Below are 9,412 nucleotides of genomic sequence, written 5' to 3'. Positions count from 1 at the left end.
CGCTGCCTGCAGGGCCCCCTCCCGCTGCAGCCGCCGGCACCGATTCCCCGCTTCGCCGCTGGCAGCACCCCCGGGTCTGACGCCACGGCTCACTTAAGCCTGGACTTGAAAGCACAGAATTAAATCCCTCTTATACTGAGTTCAGTTGCTGTATTTTGGTGAGCCTAAAGATCATGCAAGGAGGAAGAAAGGTTTGTGAGGGGGATTTGGGAAACCCATCTGTGAAGACCTTCACCACCTCACAGCCACGGATGCACAGCGAAGCTGCCTGCATCCAGCATACAGCCTGAGGTAAGCACATGTGGCCCCAAGTTTGGTACCTACTCCAACACCAAAGAGAGAGAGGGTTAGATTGCGCAAAGGGGTCCGTAAAGTTTGATTTATGGTATACACATAATAATTTAAAGGTTAATAAAGTCCTCGTTCAGCAATGAGGAAGGCTGTTCTCCACATAAAAAGATTCCCAGGAGCGCGCCGGAGCAACAGGACGAGCTCTGAGGGAGGACACCACGGCTCGGCGTGTGAGCACCAGCACGAGGGTTGAACGGCAGGCGGGCGCTGCAGCTCACTCCACCGGGATGGAGGTGATGCAGGTCCCCAGGACCGGCACCCACTCCCCTCTTCTCCTCCGCTGGGACAACTCACCCGTGCTCACCTCGCCAAATTTGTCAGCCAAAGTTATGCAACATTTGCTGGGCTTTGAAAACCTCACGCAAAACCTTTTAGCTGCCAAAGAGTTAAACTTCTCCGAAATCTGAATTGTGTGTGAAGTATCCAAATTTGGTTACAAATCCTGTTTAAGTTTCAAAGCACAGCGTTATTGGAGGTAGCAATAGTAACATCAAACAGCCTTGATAAGATCAACAAATTACTAAGTATAATTGTTTGTGCTGGAGTGTGTGCAAGGAGATAAATAGCTCATAAATTAAACACCAGTGCCTGAGGGTGAGTCATTCATGGATTCAGAGCTGTCCTGACACTTGCAAGCAAAAAAGTAATTTTCTCTTAGTTTGGTAATTATGCAATTCAAGATCTAAGATCAGCAATCAGTGCTAGGTGTGCTTGCAAAGGGGGAAGGGTGCTTCAGCTATTGCAGTTTCCCATACGCTGATTAACAAGAAAAGTCTGTGGCTCGCCCCTGTATTGGGGAATATTCTGACTGAGGTACAATTCTTCAATAAGGTAATGAAGACTTGCATAAAAAAGGGATTAAACACAGACGAAGGGTCAGGTTTTGCTGATATAAATTGGCAACGCTCTCTTGGCTTCGACAGAGCAGTACTAGTTTATACGAGCAGAAAATCTGGCCCAAATTATTAAAGAAAATCAACAGCCCCCCTGTGATAACTGCTGTTAGTCATCCAGGCTCGTGCCTGTTTCTGAGAGGCACCTGGCACCTCGCTGGCTGCGCTGCGGCTCGTAGGCTCTCACGCGGGGTCATTAGAGCCCCTTCCTGACTTATTCATAAGACCCCGTGAGGATCTGGGTCTAATCAGGGTTTTCCTGAGGACAGAGAATAGTAATGTAATCTGTTATTGTAACAACATCATCTTGATCTGCTTTTATTTACTAATGTTTTGCCAACCATTAAACATTTTTCTGCCAAATTCAGATAGAGATCACACTGAGAAATCGTATTTTTTTGGAAATGTGGCGTAAATCTCACAGCTGCTCAACAACAGTTGCTGCTGGCGTAAGCTCCCAGACTTCAGGAGACAACATGATGTGCAACCTACAACCCTCCTGACCGCTTGGATCTCAAATAGCCTTCGCCCCGTGTCTGTGGAGCATCGTGGTGAGGGAAGGGTGGTGGGGATCCTTCTGGAGAGGGATGGGAAGGCTGTGACAGTCTTCAGCCTTTCCCGTGGAGACAGCTCACGTCCCTCGACTCTGAGCTCCACCCCGATGAACCAAATGGTTGCAACTGTCTGGCTCTGCAAACAGGTACACCATGAAGTAAGCAAGGAGAAGGACTAATCGAAATTAAAAATTATTTCTGAAGTCCCTTGGCTTGTTCACTTGGCATGTTAGGGTGAAAAAGTTTATACAAAGAGGTTTCTACTTCCTGACTGGCAGCCAAAACCCTGATGTCTCCTTTGCTCTTTGGGCTTCAGTCAAATTCCCCAGAGCGGCGGTGTCCAGCTCAGGGTCCCCCCGCAGGTTACAGGGCTGGTGCATTCAGGGCCGCCTATAGTTCAGGCTCGTGCTTAAGCAGGAGTCGTCTCTGTATCTCCATTCTTGCCAACCACAGATCCCATCCCTCCTCCTGCGGACCGGGAGCACCCAGGGAGTGAGACAGAGTTGCGGGGACGCTTCTTACCTGGAAAGGTGCTGGAAGACTCTGCAAGACATAAATAGGGTTTTCAAGCTCCTAGTGAGGGATGGTTGCTGTTTAAGTCCAACTGCTGACATATTTATATTTTTCATAAATAACAGTGGGATCTTGCCCTTAGCGTTTGTGGAGCCTTTCACACAGCAAAGACTTCGACTGTCAGCACTTCCCCGGGATGGGTTCCCTCACGCATCAAGAGGACTAACGGTGCATCAGTTTTCATGCAAAGATATACAGGAGAGACGGAAAGATAACTGGTGTAAAATTACATGCGTGGTGTATGAAGTATGTCTTTGCCGCTGAGTGACGCTGCCTTCCTCACCACCCCCGTCCCTTCACGCACAGCCCGGCCCTCGAAGGCTTGCCTGAGTTTTCTGCAATTCCTGCCAACCCAGTGGTGTGGTCACCGGCGCTCAGGAACTTGTCCCCAGGTAAGGATGCTTCTCCTGTTGCAGGCTGCCTTTTACGTGGGGCGTTGCAGGCAAGCTCTTCCCCTTGGGCAGGTTGGCGTCTAAACCCAGTGCGGTGGTTTGAGACGCGCTTGTGGAAAGTGTTCGAGGTCAGCCCTGGCTTCACTGGCAGATGCCATTCTGGGAATGGGAGAGAAATGTTTAATTTGTATTTACTATTTAGGAAAAAAGCTATAAGTGTGCTCTTTTATTCCAAAATAAAAATGCGTTAATGAGAGTGTTTAGCGCATTGGGGATGTCATTGTTTTCAATTACGTGCCATTCTGACGGGAGAGCACAGATTCTTAGGCTGAATGGAGATTTGTGCTGCAGCTATTTGTGCCTTTTAAAACACTTTCTTTACTACTTTAAGAGAAAACTGTAAAATGGCAATAATGACATATTATTACAAGTAAATTACACTGTAAAATAGCATTAATATTGCAGTTGAAACCTAGAATTTGAAATAAGATGGAAATATTCATTTGCACACAGCTTTTGTTCTTATCAAAAGCGATTTGGATTAGGAATGAGATTTACTTAGCACCCGCACTCGCAGGCGAGCTAATGCTCAGTCACCTGGCTGCGGCGCAGGCTGTCAAGCTCATCTGTCACCAGCCACAAAGCCCGGCAGGCCCCGGGGTGGCACGAAGCACCGCGCGTCCCAGGGGGAGCGGAGGTGCTGGAAACGCAGCTCGGATCCCCGGGGCGGGGGCTGGGCGGCCGGGGCCCCCGTGGGAGCGGGGATGGCCTCCGTTCCGCCTCGGTGGAGGAGCTGGGGCTGTGCTGCAGCACGTGAAACCCTCTCATCTCCCATCTAATGAAGAAAGACTAATAGGAATTAGAAATTAATAAAACCAAAGTGGGTGCAGGGTAGTAACCGGGGACCTTGTGCTTAGGAAGAGGGCTGAATAATTTAATGCTCCATTCCGTGAAAATTGTCCCTTGAATTTGGCAAGCCTGTTCTTTAAAGGTCAAGGTTTTTTGGTCGTCTTTTTCCCCTCCTCCACTCATAGATGGAAAATTGTCAAACCCTTGAAGGGTCGCTTCTGTACGGAGAAATTTTGCACTGGTAGAGTCTGCAAGAGAGCGCCTTCGGAGGGGTACGTAGAAGGTACGGGCTATTAAACTGCATTTAAGGGGTATCCTTTTCTGGGCTGTGCTGGCATTAAAGAGTAAGGAAGAAGAGGAACCATTTTCTCTTGATTTCAATGTAACCCCTTGCAGTAGTTTGCTCTGACAGTGGGCCTGCATTTCCAAAGGCCTTTCTTTGCCTCTTGCATATCCCACAGCAAGGTTTGCTCACATCCAGCCATCACCTGCCGTTCAGGTAGGACATGCTATTGTGCATTTAATCAGGACCACCAGCGAGGCCCTGTGAACCTTCTGTGGCAATGGGCCTTAGACCTCTCCTCTCTCCATGCTTCAACCCCAAACAGAAAAGATGTCCCCTTCCTCACACCTCAGGCGAGGGCAGCCAGCTCGCCGGGCTGAAGCATGGCAGTGGCCATTTGATGGCCACGGGATAAAAGGGGAAATCCCAGGAATCCAATCACCTTTTTGTCACAACTTTTATTAATTTGTATTCCCACCAGCACAAAAAAAAGAGAGTAATAAACAGAATTGATCCCTCAGGCAACTTCTGTTCGATGTTACACTTCCAGCACTTCTTATCTCTGCCAAATTGAATAATACAAGGCAGGCACAAAATCTCCGTATGTGGAGTCACCAGTATTGCTGTAATTCTTCTTCACAGCAGTGAGATATCTCAGTTTTCTGTCTTTGAAGGAATTTTGCTGTGGCACAGAGAAAATGAACTGCCAGGCACTGAATCCTGTCCTGTGCCCCTCACGACCTCGTGCGGAGGGGGTTTGGGCCACGTCCGTGGGAAATGGAGGATGGCAGGGCAGGCCACGACGAGCTGCTGCGATGTGGCTGGCATCCTAGCTCTGAAAGGTAAGCCCCAAACTTCCCTCTCCACAGGATAAATGGGGCCACAGGGAGGTCCATGCTGCCACTGCCAGCCTGCTCCTGGTCCTGCACACAGCCCATGTACCCCTGCCCTGCTGATACACAGGGTGTGCTGGGAATAAACCAGTTATCCTTGTCAGAAACACTCTTATTCAATAACTCCCAGCCTGTGAGAATGTGGTTTCGGAAAGGGCAGGGAAGCACCTCGACCAGCAGCCTCGCATAGCTGGGTGCCAGTCCCCAGCCCAGTGTCTGGGAGAGGAGCTGCGAGCATGGCACGGCTATGCTCCTTCCCACCTCCCCCTTGTACTTCTGCAGTGAGGAGGAGGTGCTCCCGTGACAAATCAAGCAGTGTTAACATTTAACATGAGTTTTAGCAGACAGGAGCACCTTGAAATTATGTCTGAGCCATTAAAAAAAAAATTAAAAGGAATTAGGATGGTGATGGGAGTCCGAGGAAGCAAGCCCAAGGGCTGTGTACAGCTGCTAGAGGCAGCCTCCACCAGGGCCCGGGGTGCTCGCAGGGGGCTCCTGCTGCCGTGGCATCAGCTGTTTTAAACCTGGTCATAAATGTCCTGTGCTCCCGATGGCATGGTCCTGGTGGCAACGAATTCACAAAGTTAAGTGATGCTCAGCCTTAGAATCATAGAATCGTTTAGGTTGGAAAAGACTTTTAAGATCATCAAGTCCAACAGTTAACCTAACGTTGCCATCCCACCACTAAACCATGTCCCTAAGCACCTCATCTACCCTTCTTTTAAATACCTCCAGGGATGGGGACTCGACCACTTCCCTGGGCAGCCCATTCCAATGTTTGACAACCCTTTCGGTGAAGACGTTTTTCCTAATGTCCAACCTAAACCTGCCCTGGCATAACTTGAGGCCATTTCCCCTCATCCTATTGCCCGTTACCTGGGAGAAGGGACCAACACCCACCCTTGCATGTACTTTGCTGCTGGGCCGTTGTTCCTGCAGGATCAGGTGCGTTTCTGACGGGCAAATTACTTGTTTTGGCAAACTCTGCAGTTTTGAAACATTTTTCAGTTCTTCCATGAGGAATAACATGAAAGTTTGTATAAGACAGCCTCATAAAATGTATGTTTATTTCCTAAGTGAGCTCCTGGAGTGGTTTGGAAGGGCATTGGCATTGCGGCCACTCTGAGGTGGCTACCTTCACTCTGAAATTGGTAGTTCTGTTTTCAAAGGCAATGGAGGTCTATTTGCATGACTCTTGTATTTTAATACTGCGGCAAATTGTATCTTAGGAGTATTCATGTATTATTTCTAGCAATCAGTAAAAATACATACATTATTTGTATTCCATTCAATGCCTTTACTTGGTAGGAAGCGTCTTTAAATGCATTAGAAATACAGATGTAAAGTATCCCTGACAGTCAAGGTGGGCACCTTCAAAATAAGAGAGCTGATTTATTTTGGGGGCCCAAAGACCAGACCATGAGCACAAAGGCATTTGGTGCCTGAGCCTTGTTGGGGGCCTGGCTGAGGAGCCTGGCAAGCTTGTTGGTTCCCTTAGGTGTCCCCAGCAAGGACCCACCCTGGAAAAATATCCGTCTCTCTTCTTGTTTTGATATGCGATCTACTGAGCAGAAATACCCATCCATCACACTACTGGTTCCATGTGTCCCCTTTGGATATAGGAATCTGTTTGGGAACGTGGAGCGTAAGAAATAAGTGTCCTTCACTTGATGCTATTGAAAAAAACCCCAAACCTCAGCTGGTTAATCAGGTTTTGAAAATGTCCCTAACAAGAAAGATGTTTAAAAGTGCCTTGACAAAGTTGCCTCGGAATAACAATGAGTGAATAAGCAAAAATAAGCACAAGAGGTCCTGAGATAGGAGACAGAAAATGTTGTCTAGGTCCTCTGTGCTACCAGAAGAGTTTCTGTGCTTCATATCTGGAATAACGAAAAAGGCAGGCAATGTCTCAGGCCAATTCTGTTATGGTTTGCAGGCAAATGCAACTTTAATCGTAATAATCCCGCTGTATTCAGTGAAGCTATTCTGTGCTTAGACTTACATATGCGACCAAGTCTTTGCCTAAAGAGAAATACATTTTTATAAGCAAATTAAGGATACTCACGCTCTAAATCTTGGTTATGCTGGTGAAACTGGGGACCCAAGGCAGCTTTTCTCGGTGAGAATCAGCATAGACTTACATCCCTTGATTATCTAAATCTTTTTAACAAATCCAATATCTACCAATGCTCAAATGATGAGTGGGTATGTGGGAAACACAGTGAAATATTAAAACGCTTGCAACACATTCTAGCGTATTTAAAGATTTACAGACTTTGTTCGCTGGCTGGGTTTATGAGCCTGCAATACCGACTGCGCATTTGTGCTTTCACTTCTTCATAAATCCATGGAAACTTTTCAGAAAAGTTTTAACTACAACACGTCAATGAACTATAAAGGAAAGGTTTATTTTGTATATACCCTCTTTACCTGAGGTCCGTGGTTAGACTCTGCATTAGAGCTTCTGGCTCTCATGTGCTCAGTTTGTGCTTTTGATCATGCCACTCTTTGCACAAAGCTGAGAGAATTTCTGCTTCATAAAGAGGAAAATACAGACACATTTTGATGTCTATAGAAATGCATGTTTGCTCTTATTTTTGAGGCAGGGGAACTTGGGGTCTAACATCTCTACAGTTCTTCCTAGGTCTCCGCGCAATGAAAGTTTCTGAGGGGGACTTAATGGGGAATAGAAATCATTTGGTTGTGGTGGTGTACTTGATACCTTTTGCTTTAAAGGTTGTACACTGATAAAAATAGTAAGTAACCTAGTCTACTCATAACCGCTTCATCTTTAAGTTCATGCAAGTTTAGGGAGCCGTAAGTGACTAAAAGGATGAGTGGCTTAAGATTCACTGAGTGATACTGCAAATACAAGGACTGAAATACCAAAGGAGTAAAGGATACATAGACCTTTGCCCATTACATCAAGAAAATGAAAAAGTTAGGAAGGGGGAGGGGGATTCCTGTGCTACATTTTTCAAGTCCTACTCCAAAAGGGGTAACCAGCCCATTAGTATAGGTGCCAGGAAGCTCGCTTTTGTGACATCTCGCCAAACACACCTACTTTCACTGGACCATAGAAAGATCAATCCTGTCTGAAAACCACCCATTACCTAAGACACCTAATTTATATTAGAAGCTCACTAAAAGGCACTGTCTGGCCCCCAACCTTCACTTCCAATGATAAAGAGGATGTTTTACACCGTATGTGACACTTAATCAAAACCGATATTCTTTAACAAACCCTTAACCTCTAGCACACAGGAGTCATACGAGGCCAAGGGACAAGACACAGATCCAGCTCAGGGTGGCATATCCTTTGATTAAGATGATACAGATTTCCCATTTTTATCAGGGTTACGGATTCTGGATATATCCCTTTTTGATTTGTCAGCATTAAATTTCAGTAGAGGTTCAAGCCAAAGAGAGACCAAGACTAGTTCTGTCTTCAACTGCGTATTAGGAGATAATTTCTCTGAATCCTCGGCAGTAATGATCCTCAGATCTTCTGATCTTTCTGTAAGCAAGTTTTCCTGGGAACCTGGATTTAAACTATGGCACAAACCTTGCTTGCATCTGGGTCCTTTCTTAAGGAGGAGTATCTAAATACACTTATTCTGTGAGCCCTGAAATGGACCTTTTTTTCCTTTCCTCAGGTCTTTTTCAAAGAGGCAAACCTTCAAGTGAGTTCTTTCACCCTCCCTTGGATTTCTGGGGCAGGAGGTTTTACTTACGGAGTATATAGTACTTTAGACGAGGATTGCAAACTTCAGGGGGTTAGACAATTTTCACTGCCTGCAGTCCATTGGAATCACAGTATAGTCGACTTTACTCCTAGGTGATTTATTTCCCCCCCCCACACACTTTTTTAGGTAGCCCCTTGTTCTAGCATTTGTAAGCAGCTGACTTGGGCATGGGGAAGTCTCTCAAATTCCCCAACACAAAGGAAAGTTTGGCTGCTTTCCCTCTTTTTAGTCAAATTTTTAAGTGGGAGGTTTAGATTTTGTTAGGAACGTGGTTCTGCAGAAATTATTTCTAGTGGTTATTCCTTGAAAGTAATGTGCTGCTTGATTATTAGTGTGCAAAAGAAGATCTTGGGAAGGGTTTTGGTTTTCACTTGTATGCTTTTAAACATTGAAAGGGCACATCTGTTCCGTGAGGCCCTGTGGCTGGCTGGAGAGCGGCTGATACAGGCTCACCTCTGCCCAGCGCGTGAGAGCCTCGTTCAGCACCCAGGATTCCTTCTCATTTAGACTGGTTTCATTTTTATGATCATTACTAATATGTTTATAAGAAAAGCTTTTTTGGGGAGGAACTGCCTTCCTCCTACTTCTCCATGGGAGCAGGGAAGCCCCTCTTCCCTCACAGAGAAGCCCGGATCATCTACAATTTTATCTAGCAAAAAAGAAGAACAAGATTTCGCATGACTTTGTGACGCCAAGAAAAAGAGACCAGCAGAAAGCATTGGCTCTCAAACCTTTCAGGACTTTTTTTTTTTTTAAACACCGTAAAGGAAGAAGGGGCCATGTATATAGGCTACTTTTAAGAGAGAACTTAGGTCTGAGAGAGAGAGAGAGAGACCTGTAATCATGTTAAATTATCTTTAAAGGCAACTTCTGTTTAG

This window comes from Egretta garzetta, unplaced genomic scaffold (genome assembly GCF_000687185.1).
Source record: "Egretta garzetta isolate BGI_Z169 unplaced genomic scaffold, ASM68718v1 scaffold16, whole genome shotgun sequence".
Taxonomy (NCBI): Eukaryota; Metazoa; Chordata; class Aves; order Pelecaniformes; family Ardeidae; genus Egretta; species Egretta garzetta.
The sequence above is the reverse complement of the archived record's forward strand: the minus strand, read 5'-3'. Positions refer to the sequence as shown.